The following is a 12,613-nucleotide window of genomic DNA, read 5'->3' on the forward strand; positions in this document are numbered from 1 at the left end:
TTCAGGAGTATTCACTTTCGAATCTGAATTTCGGGACGAAATTCCCTCTAACGGGGGGATGATGTGACAACTCGAAATTTCTATCTTATAACAACCCCTGCATTCAATCAAAGTCAATCTTTCAATTTCTAAATTTAGCAGTTTTGGAGTCAGTTTGAGTGTTCTAACGCCTAGTACTTCAAGAGATAACAGGGGAGAGGATACTTTAGGGTAATGTGTGCAACATTTAGGTTCCAAAACTCCAAGAAAAGGGAGTTTACGGCCCAAATGGTATTGGGGCCGTAAACCCTAAGGGGTATATAAGTGGCACTTAGCCATTTTTGTCATTTTCAACCATTTTCAAGTCCTAACCTCATTCTCTCTCAAGTATCATCACTAGATCTTCAAATTTGTAAGTATTTTCTACCTTGATTTGTTAGTAAACTTCATTATCTAGTGTTTGTGAATGATTTCATCCATGAAATCTCTTCATTTGATAGATAATCAAGCATTCTTCAAAACACCAAGAACACCAAGAACACACACTAGTGTTCTTGGACCTTAAACACCCAATCAAGCTTCTAGATTGTAAGTACACTTATCCTAGCTTGTTGTGTGCTTGATTTATCTTGTTTACACTTAGAAAACACCAAGAAATCATACGATCAAAGGTGTTTACGGCCAAGGGATGTTCTTGGGCCGTAAACCATTTTAAGTGGGGTTAAATGAACCCTAGTCCCTTCTTTGGCCTTGGACACTAGCCTAGAACACATTCTTGAAGTGTATAGGACCTTAAACATCAAAGAAAACATGTCCACATAGAGTTTACGGCCGTAAACTCATAAGGAAATGGTCCTTAGGCCGTAAACTCTATAAAGGGGTGATATTGTGCCCCTAATGCTTCCTAAGGCTTGGACTTGATCATTGAATGCCTACTCATGACTTATCAGACCTTAAATCACCCAATGGCACTTAGTACCATGAGTTTACGGCCGTAAACTCATGGGGGAATTGACCTTAGGCCGTAAACTCCATAAGGAGTGGTCCTTGGGCCATAAACTCCAATGCCATGCCATACAACCTTTAGATGCAACCCTTCGGTACCTATAGCACTTGAATCAAAGTGTTTCCACGTCCTAGGGTGTCTTAACTTCACTTCCGTACAATCCACTCACAACAGGTGAGTTCATACCCCTTAATTAACCTTTTAAATGTTTTTAAGTGTTTTTAAATGTTTTTAAATGTTTTTAAATGTTTATAAATTCTTTTATAGGGGGGAATACAAGTTCAATCATGATAGTTATTATACCAATCACATGTGATTAATAACTATCAAACTATGGATTTACTACACTTTTAGTTGTTTTACCAAGTATACTACTTCAAAATGATTTCTCAAAACATCTTTTCATACTAAACTCTTTATCAAACTGTATTTCATACTAATATCTTTCCTTTCAAACTCCATTGCAATTATGTTTCAAACAAAGGATTTCTTATGCTTTAAAATGTTTTTATCAAACAAACTGCTTTCAAATCATTTTATAAACTGATATTAAGTCATCAACTCTTATTTATTAAACTTTTCAAAGGTTTTACCAAAACTTCTTTTATCCTTTTATATTGTCAATTGCATGCCTATATATGTATAGTTATATAAGTAATGTTTAAAGGACTTAGGACTGCTAGCTCGCTTTAATTCCTTTTCCTTGTTTGGATGTGGCCTTAGGGTATCGGTTATTTGTCCGAATGTCGTCTAAATATTAGTTATATATTATGTATACATATATAGACATAAAAGTTCTATCAGTCAATTCAGTACCTTTGGGTAGCAAAGTCATACTATCGGTTATTCACATACATTACTAGTAACTATAATAGGTATAGTTAGGAGATACTATTTACTATTCCTAGTACAATTGTTAAAAGCATGTCTAGATATGTATAGTTATATAAATAATGTTTGAAGGACTTAGAACTACTAACTCGCCTTATTTCCTTTTCCTTGTTTGGATGTGTACTTAAGGTATCGGTTAGTTGTCCGAAGGTCGTCTAAATCTTACATATATATTATGTATACATATGTAGATATAAAGGTTCTAATCAGTCAGTTTAGTACCTTTGGGTACCAAAGGTATACGTTCATATATTCATATATATATATATATATATATATATATATATATATAAATTTCTAGTAAGCTATTATAGGTATAGTTTTGAGTATATATATGATTTCGTAACATAGATGTGGATTTCGACCTAGCAATTCGTTGCGGAAGTCACCTTTAGTTTCCCAGAATCTCTTCTATGGAGAACTTTTAGTATGGGGACTATCAATCACATTATTACTTACTTTCAGCGGGTCTCGTGAGAAGACTACTTACTTACTTACAACGGGTTTCGTAAGAAGACTACTTACTTACTTACTTACAGCGGGTCTCGTGAGAAGACTACTTACTTACTTTCAGCGGGTCTCGTTAGAAGACTATTTACTTACTTTCATTCGGGTCTTGGTAGAAGACTACTTTTTATACTAGTAGGAAATATGGGATTTTCTAGGGTTTTCATACTTATACAAACTTTTCCTCAAAACAATTCAAGTCTTTTATTACAAGTTTTATTTACCAATAATGACATTAAATACTTATGAATTCGCCAGCTTTATGCTGATACTCGCTTTCAAAATAACTTGTATTCTCACGTCACCAATAGACAGGTACGATGACCAAGTTTTGTGAAGACGGAGCAGTCAAGACTCGTCTTTTATTTTGAATATTCATTATATTGTTTTATTCTATGAAAGAACACACTTGTATTTAAAATTATACTATTAATGCAATGGATGATGTTGTTGCTTGTTTACTACTTTGCATTGTTGTGATACTTTACATGACGTCCTCCGCCCCAGAACGTTTCCGCCGTTCTTGGTTTTGGGGTGTGACAGATTGGTATCAGAGCATTGTTTATAGTGAATTGAGTATATCAACCCATAAAAGATATACAAACTATAAATACAATGGGACTAAAATACTCTAACCAAGAGTTTATACCTTTAAGTACTAAAATGCTTAACTAAAAGTATACATATCTACGTACCTACATACTTACTATAGAACAGTATCATACTAGAACATAACAAAAGTATTTAATTGTTGGGCACAACAGTCAAAACTGGGCAGTTATGTAATCATATCTGGAATGAATATAGCCTGATCAACTATATTTATTTGAGATATGGTGAACGTGTGTTCGGGGATGATAGTGGTGTTGCGACAAACCTAAAACTTACCAAATACTAGGTCCAAAGGAGTCTTTAGAACAAAACATAAAGTAAAATACTATCTGAGTATTTTGAGATACTATCCAATAACGATACTAAAAGTGTACAGTAACAAGAAACCTAAGAACCAAACCCAAAACAGAGATACTATAGGAGTATCTTCAATAACTGTAAATAATTATATGAGAATTAAAAGACCCTTACTGATCGGTCTATAATGGCAAAGTGTATACATCCTAGAGTTATATATAATAAAGATCTCATAGACTTAGAATGTGTTGTTTCGCTTCACTTCCTTTTCCTTGTCTGGATGTGGATTTGGAGTAGTATCACATATTCGAATGACTATTAGATCCGAGATATATATAATTTGTATACCCTATGTGATTATAGAAATATTCAATAAGGATCTCAAGTTAAAATTAGTACTAGAAATAGATTGAGTATTCTCATAGATTCTCTAGACATTCCCATTCTCGCACCGACAACCTGACTAGAGACACCGCCTCACTAAAATAGTCAACAGAGAGAACTTCGAGAAGGGATCAGACAAAGAGTACGAATCTAGTGGGATGCCAGAAGATACCAAAGGGACATAAGTGGACATCAGATTGCTTTCGTCAGGAATAGGACAGAGAACTGAGGATACCACTCGCGAGTCATGCGAGGTGGCAGAAAACCATACGCGTCACATTAATAATTAAGAGCCCAATACGACCTAGTGAGTTGGTGAATACACTACTCACCTTCTATGGTAGGCTTAAAGTCTTTATAATTACATCTTGAATATCAATGATTTTGACAGTTGGATTGGTTCCCGACAATCCTTGTCCAAATACTTTCATTCTTCTATCATTAGAACCCTATACCATTCATATTATCTCTTGTTGTTGAACTATGGCGATTTACTTCATAGGATACATTCATTTTCTGTACTATTGGATTCTTATCATTTCTGATTATTTTCAACTTATAGTTGAAAGATGCCTCCTAGAAGAAATCCAAGACGTAACAATGGTACTGAAGCACCGATACCACCCCCACCCCCACCTCCTCAGTTCGATGTTGCTATGTTCCAAGCAGCAGTCACGGCGGCTGTAGCGGCTGCCATGACACATATCAACACTTCCGGCGCTACTGGTTCGGGAATTGGGGCATTTCCTTCGAACCATGGTGAGAGTCGTGGGCACTCACGAGAGTGCACCTATAAAGATTTTACGAACGCCAAACCCCTGAATTTTAATGGAACTGGAGGGGTTATGATATTAAGACAATGGATAGAAAAGACAGAAGCAGTCTTTGAGATTTGCGCCTGCCTAGAGAACAACAAGGTCAAGTTTGCTACTTATACCTTTTCAGAAAGAGCTTTAACATGGTGGAATGGCCACGTTAAGGCACTGACTCTAATAGTGGCAAATTCGATAAGCTGGGAGAACTTAAAAATAATGTTGATGAGAGAGTACTGTCCACGAGGGGAAATTCAAAACCTCGAGCAGGAACTCTGGAATCTGGAAATGGTTAGTTATGATATATCAACCTATACCAACAGATTCTGCGACCTGGCAATTCTTTGCCCATATATGGTTGCTCCTGAGAGCAAGAAAATAGAAAGATATATTTGGGGACTGTCGCCTCAAATTCAGTCAAGCGTGTTAGCATCAAGGCCTGATACTTTTGATAGTGCCAAAGAACTAGCACAATCTATTATTGACCACGGAAACTATCAGAACTCAATAATTGTTGTACAAGATCAACAAAAGGGAAACAACAACAGGAAGCAAGGTTGGAACAAGAGGAAAGACGAGTCCTCACAAGAGTCCTCAAGGAAACAGCAGCTAGTTACAGTCAATGCTGCTACAATACCTACAATAGTCTCTGCTAACCCATTACCAACAAAGACTTATGCTGGTAATCTCCCAAAGTGCAACAAATGCAACTATCACCATCATGGACCTTGTCGGGAAATGCAGTGCATAAACTGCAACAAAAAGGGACACACCATTCGTTACTGCAAGACTCCAGCAAGGCCGATCAACCAAGTACCCAACGCTGGTGTGAGCCAGGCTTGCTACGGTTGTGGCGAGGTGGGTCACTACAAAAGAAACTGCCCGGGAACAGCGAATGCTGGCACAGACGGAAGGATGCTAACGATCACCGTCGCAGGAGAGACTACTCCGGACCCACGTTAAAAATCTATTTCGTTCAGTAGCGTTTATGTTAGACTCCTAACCTTTTAAAAACTAGTGCAACTAGAGTCTTATCTTTTGTGAGATCCCATCAGTGTTAGGGACTCTCGTGCTGCCTGTACTGGCTTTTTGCAGTATACTTTGTTCACAGCTGTAATAGCATAGCTGAAACTAAAGTACTGAAAACTCTTTCATAGATTGCACCGTATTGTTTTGTAACACCTTTTGATCCAGTCTAACGCCTGTAATTTCGAGTAGTTCGACGTCGTCATTTGACTTGAGTCGATTTGATCCTCACAGTGCCAGTTTCAAGCGAAAATCCTTTTCTCGTAACCGACTCTCTAGCGAAGCCGTCGTTCCAGAACTCCGAGGTGCTCATGCGCAGAGTACCTTATGATTCGTAGCCTTCCCGAAGTAACTTCAGCAAACCTCTCCGGAAAACTACTCGTACAGTACGTCAAGTTCAATCCAAAGGCCCATACGGTTAACCTATCACGGAGGAAAGTATACGCTAGGGTGGTACATAATCAAGATTCTACAGGTTTAGAATTGATGATTCCGCTTTAACTTCTTTTCCTTGTTTGGATGTGAGCTTAGAGAAGAATCATTTATTCGACTGCCTTTTCAATCTTAATTATATACAACTCGTATACCCGAGACGGTGATTGATGAACCATGTATGAGTTCTAATATGAATTTCAGGACGGAGACTGTCTCCAGACAACGAGTAATTGTGCTACCATACAGATAAACTTAGAAGCCAAACTTAGAACTTCCCATCGATCAGGACAGGAGATGCAGATGGAACAGAAGTACCTATTCTTTTCATGATTCAGGAGTATTCACTTTCGAATTTGAATTTCGGGACGAAATTCCCTCTAACGGGGGGATGATGTGACAACTCGAAATTTCTATCTTATAACAACCCCTGCATTCAATCAAAGTCAATCTTTCAATTTCTAAATTTAGCAGTTTTGGAGTCAGTTTGAGTGTTCTAAAGCCTAGTACTTCAAGAGATAACAGGAGAGAGGATACTTTAGGGTAATGTGTGCAACATTTAGGTTCCAAAACTCCAAGAAAATGGAGTTTACGGCCCAAATGGTATTGGGGCCGTAAACCCTAAGGGGTATATAAGTGGCACTTAGCCATTTTTGTCATTTTCAACCATTTTCAAGTCCTAACCTCATTCTCTCTCAAGTATCATCACTAGATCTTCAAATTAGTAAGTATTTTCTTCCTTGATTTGTTAGTAAACTTCATTATCTAGTGTTTGTGAATGATTTCATCCTTGAAATCTCTTCATTTGATAGATAATCAAGCATTCTTCAAAACACCAAGAACACACACTAGTGTTCTTGGACCTTAAACACCCAATCAAGCTTCTAGATTGTAAGTACACTTATCCTAGCTTGTTGTGTGCTTGATTTATCTTGTTTACACTTAGAAAACACCAAGAAATCATACGATCAAAGGTGTTTACGGCCAAGGGATGTTCTTGGGCCGTAAACCATTTTAAGTGGGGTTAAATGAACCCTAGTCCCTTCTTTGGCCTTGGACACTAGCCTAGAACACATTCTTGAAGTGTATATGACCTTAAACATCAAAGAAAACATGTCCACATAGAGTTTACGGCCGTAAACTCATAAGGAAATGGTCCTTAGGCCGTAAACTCTATAAAGGGGTGATATTGTGCCCCTAATGCTTCCTAAGGCTTGGACTTGATCATTGAATGCCTACTCATGACTTATAAGACCTTAAATCACCCAATGGCACTTAGTACCATGAGTTTACGGCCGTAAACTCATGGGGGAATTGACCTTAGGCCGTAAACTCCATAAGGAGTGGTCCTTGGGCCATAAACTCCAATGCCATGTCATACAACCTTTAGATGCAACCCTTCGGTACCTATAGCACTTGAATCAAAGTGTTTCCACGTCCTAGGGTGTCTTAACTTGGTTAATTAGTTGTTAAATGACTAATTGGATACATATGTGATTCATTATATGTTAACTAGGACCATTGTGTGTGTTCAAGTCTCCACTTGACACCTAGCACCTTGTCCAACACCTCCGTACAATCCACTCACAACAGGTGAGTTCATACCCCTTAATTAACCTTTTAAATGTTTTTAAATGCTTTTATTTTGGGGAATACAAGTTCAATCATGATAGTTATTATACCAATCACATGTGATTAATAACTATCAAACTATGGATTTACTACACTTTTAGCTGTTTTACCAAGTATACTACTTCAAAATGATTTCTCAAAACATCTTTTCATACTAAACTCTTTATCAAAATGTATTTCATACTAATATATTTCCTTTCAAACTCCATTACAATTATGTTTCAAACAAATGATTTCTTATGCTTTAAAATGTTTTTATCAAACAAACTGCTTTCAAATCATTTTATAAACTGACATTAAGTCATCAACTCTTATTTATTAAACTTTTCAAAGGTTTTACCAAAACTTCTTTTATCCTTTTATATTGTCAATTGCATGCCTATATATGTATATTTATATAAGTAATGTTTAAAGGACTTAGGACTGCTAGCTCGCTTTAATTCCTTTTCCTTGTTTGGATGTGGCCTTAGGGTATCGGTTATTTGTCCGAATGTCGTCTAAATATTAGTTATATATTATGTATACATATATAGACATAAAAGTTCTATCAGTCAATTCAGTACCTTTGGGTAGCAAAGGCATACTTTCGGTTATTCACATACATTACTAGTAACTATAATAGGTATAGTTAGGAGATACTATTTACTATTCCTAGTACAATTGTTAAAAGCATGTCTAGATATGTATAGTTATATAAATAATGTTTGAAGGACTTAGAACTACTAACTCGCCTTATTTCCTTTTCCTTGTTTGGATGTGTACTTAAGGTATCGGTTAGTTGTCCGAAGGTCGTCTAAATCTTACTTATATATTATGTATACATATGTAGATATAAAGGTTCTAATCAGTCAGTTTAGTACCTTTGGGTAGCAAAGGTATATGTTCATATATTCATATATATATATATATATATATATATATATATATATATATATATATATATATAAATTTCTAGTAAGCTATTATAGGTATAGTTTTGAGTATATATATGATTTCGTAACATAAATGTGGATTTCGACCTAGCAATTCGTTGCGGAAGTCACCTTTAGTTTCCCAGAATCTCTTCTATGGAGAACTTTTAGTATGGGGACTATCAATCACATTATTACTTACTTTCAGCGGGTCTCGTGAGAAGACTACTTACTTACCTACAGCGGGTCTCGTGAGAAGACTACTTACTTACTTACTTAGAGCGGGTCTCGTGAGAAGACTACTTACTTACTTTCAGCGGGTCTCGTTAGAAGACTATTTACTTACTTTCATTCGGGTCTTGGTAGAAGACTACTTTTTATACTAGTAGGAAATATGGGATTTTCTAGGGTTTTCATACTTATACAAACTTTTCCTCAAAACAATTCAAGTCTTTTATTACAAGTTTTATTTACCAATAATGACATTAAATACTTATGAATTCGCCAGCTTTATGCTGATACTCGCTTTCAAAATAACTTGTATTCTCAGGTCACCAATAGACAGGTACGATGACCAGGTTTTGTGAAGACGGAGCAGTCAAGACTCGTCTTTTATTTTGAATATTCATTATATTGTTTTATTCTATGAAAGAACACACTTGTATTTAAAATTATACTATTAATGCAATGGATGATGTTGTTGCTTGTTTACTACTTTGCATTGTTCTGATACTTTACATGACGTCCTCCGCCCCAGAACGTTTCCGCCGTTCTTGGTTTTGGGGTGTGACAGAAAGCCCTTTCTGATGAATATTTGAGGTAAACTTTCCTGTTTCGAGTAAAATTTTTGTAACATTTTTCGCAAGACTGTTGTGTATGAAATTGTTGAAATTGTATGATACACCTTTTAGGTTTGAGTCGTACCCGAAGAACGCATGTAAGAGGTTTGTAATGGGTCAGAAACCCACCTTCATAACTGACGACAACCCAAATAAGGATATCAACATTGCATTTTATAATTTACCTGTCATAAAAAGGTACATTTTCTTCTACTATTATAAATTCACTACTACTTTTCCACCATTTGTTTGAAGATTTCAATTTTTAATATATACAGATTGAGGGGACTGAGCACATCTGAGATAGGTAGACTAGTATCAGTTACAGGAGTGCTGACTCGTACTAGTGAGGTTAGACCATAACTCCTTCAGGGAACTTTCAAGTGCTTGGATTGTGGAACCATCATCAAAAATGTTGAGCAACAGTATAAATACATTGAGCCCATGATATACATTAATGCTATGTGCTCAAAGAAAGGAAATTGGGCACTTCTTCGACAAGAAAGTAAATTTCCAGATTGGCAGAGGGTCAGGATGTAGGAAACATCAAAAGAAATACATGCAGGATCCCTTCCTAGATCATTAGATGTCATTCTTCACCATGACATTGTTGAACAGGCTAGGGCTGGTGACACGTATGTAAATTCACACACCTTTTTTGTTTCTTTACAAAGATGTAGAACATAACTCTTTTAACTTTTACACTTCACTTTGCAGGGTGATCTTTATTGGCACTATGGTTGTGATACTTGACATTTTCGCATTGGGAACTCCTGGAGAAAGAGCTGAAGTTCGTAGAGATGGTGGTAGTAAACGTGATACCACTGGCACTGTTCAAGAAGGTGTTAAAGGCCTCCGGGCTTTGGGAGTTAGAGACCTTTCTTATCGCCATGCCTTTATTGCCAATTCAGGTTTTTCATTTTTCATCATTTTCCACATTTTTTTTGTCAATCATATTTCTTTAAGGAACATCTATCTGCAAATTGTTTTTGTGGGGATAGTCAATAACATTGATTCCTTGTTCAGATTTGTGATGGGATAAGAGATGTTGACATAAGAAATAGGAAGAGGGACGTTGAGGATGAAGACAATCTACAATTCACGGTTCTTGTTTTGTCCCCTTTTTGACCCATTATATATATCTTTACTATCTTATAAAAGAAATCCCACTATTTCTATAAATAGATTCAATATAATAATAATATTTTTTTAAGACGTACAAATCTCTAAGCTTAAAGTACAAATAGTTATGAATAAAATAATATTAAATTTGAAGAAGTAAACAAGTCAGGAAAATTTCAAATTCCTTAATTACGGATGGATAGGGAGTAGGGTGGTAATTATTTGGTTCCAAACCAAAAAAACCGAAAACCAAATCGAACTGAAATCGATTTCAGACCAAACCATATTCAAATTCGGTTTTTTGTTTGATTTGAAACCAACCCGAATTTGTGAATTTGGTTTTTGGTTCGAGTTTCGGTCTCATGAAGTTTAGACCAAACCAAACCGAAAAACCGAATTTATAAATTAATTAATTTAAAAATATATTATATATTTATATATTAAATAGAAACAATAATTATATGTTAAAAGCATTGTAATTTATGTTTGGATTTTTTGTATGAAATTTTAATATTTATGTTTGCAACTTCAGGTTTCTATGTTTAAAGCATTGCAATTTATGTTTGGAAAATTGCAACACTAGTTTTTATTTTTAGGTAATATTTGGTTTCCTCGGTTTTCAAACCGAATCAGAATTCGGTTTTCGGTTTGGTTTGGAAAATTTGAATTCGATTTGGTTCGGTTTTCGAATTGGACTAAAAAAATTTTCAAACCAAGGAAATCGATTCGAGGAAACCGAAAAAACCGTAAACCGAACCGATTTCCACCCCTAATAGGGAGAATAATTCAAAAGTTTACAAAATTTTGTTGGGTTCTTATATTATCCCATATCATTGCACCTATATTTATGCATAATTCAAGGAGTTAATTGGTACACGCCCTCTCTCATATTTTCTCTTCAAAAACGAATGATGCCGCCCCAGCCATATCCATCATTTGTTAACGCAATCACTATGGCCACTCTCCTCCTCCTGTCTTACTTAACCCTTCCTTAACCCTTAACCGGTGACCTCCACCAACACTCATGCGAGCCACTACTTTTCCTTTCTGCCAAGAATGCAACTGTCGCTATGCTTTTATTCTCCGTCAAGAACCACCACCCTAATTTTGACACCTTATCTCTTGAATCTCGCCTTCTTCCCCATCGGAAGAACATAAAATTGGGTTCTTCATCTGGAAATCTAACCACAAAATCTTACCCCCGTGTCCCCGCCACATTTTCTCTGCCTCCCATTCTATTGTGCAATCTCCCCAAATTTGTTTCTTGGAAACCCTAACTACACAATCCGACAACCACCACCAACCACCACTCTTGTGTTGCTGCTAAACCGACCGCCTTCATCCACCACGACGACGATGATCATTCGCCACGATCTACCAATGTCACCATCCTTCTGGACATGCTCCCTCCATTCACACCTCCAACCACAAGGTGAAGATGAAACGTTCAAGGGCATATACTAATTTGATGATCGACCATTTTGTAAGATTTTTCCCAAAACTATGCAAATAACGGTTTTTTGTACCAAGAAATGTACAAAATACTTTTCTTTTCGAAGTACATTTGTCGTTCTTTTTCCTCCCGTAACGTTTCTACATGCTTAATTACTTCCACGTTGACTGATTATATGGTGCAACAAAACAATGGCGCATCAAAAGTCAAGTTTGTGTGTATTATGCTCCCAACATGTGTTCTGGTGATCTTATTTAGGTACGTTGAGTTGGGGTTTCCTCTTCTTTTTCCTACCATGACATTTTTGTTAGTCAATCAAATTCACATGTTTGTGATGGTTTTATTTGGTTTTTGAATCTACTATGGTTTTGGCGAGGTCAGAAAAGTTGTTGCTACATTCTCCTCTACCATCTGTCAGTTGTATCTCACTTGAAATCCTCTTGAACTTCATCTCTTCAATCATGTTTTTTTGTTGAAGGATCTAGCTAGGTATAAAATTTCATATCTCCACATATTTATTTTTGATTAATCGATGTCTATTCTTATGTTGTAAAAAGGATTTCCTTTATTTTCTTTGAGTGCAACAAATAGTGATATCAATTCAATTTACACAAAAAATCTCTACACTTTCCTTGATCATTAATCTTCAAGTCCCTCTAAACATACTTGAGTTCATCGATATATGATATGGGTCTGATTGGTGGTGGCAA

Source organism: Lactuca virosa, chromosome 9 (genome assembly GCF_052849685.1).
Source record: "Lactuca virosa cultivar CGN04683 chromosome 9, Lactuca_virosa_CGN04683_v6, whole genome shotgun sequence".
Classification (NCBI taxonomy): domain Eukaryota; kingdom Viridiplantae; phylum Streptophyta; class Magnoliopsida; order Asterales; family Asteraceae; genus Lactuca; species Lactuca virosa.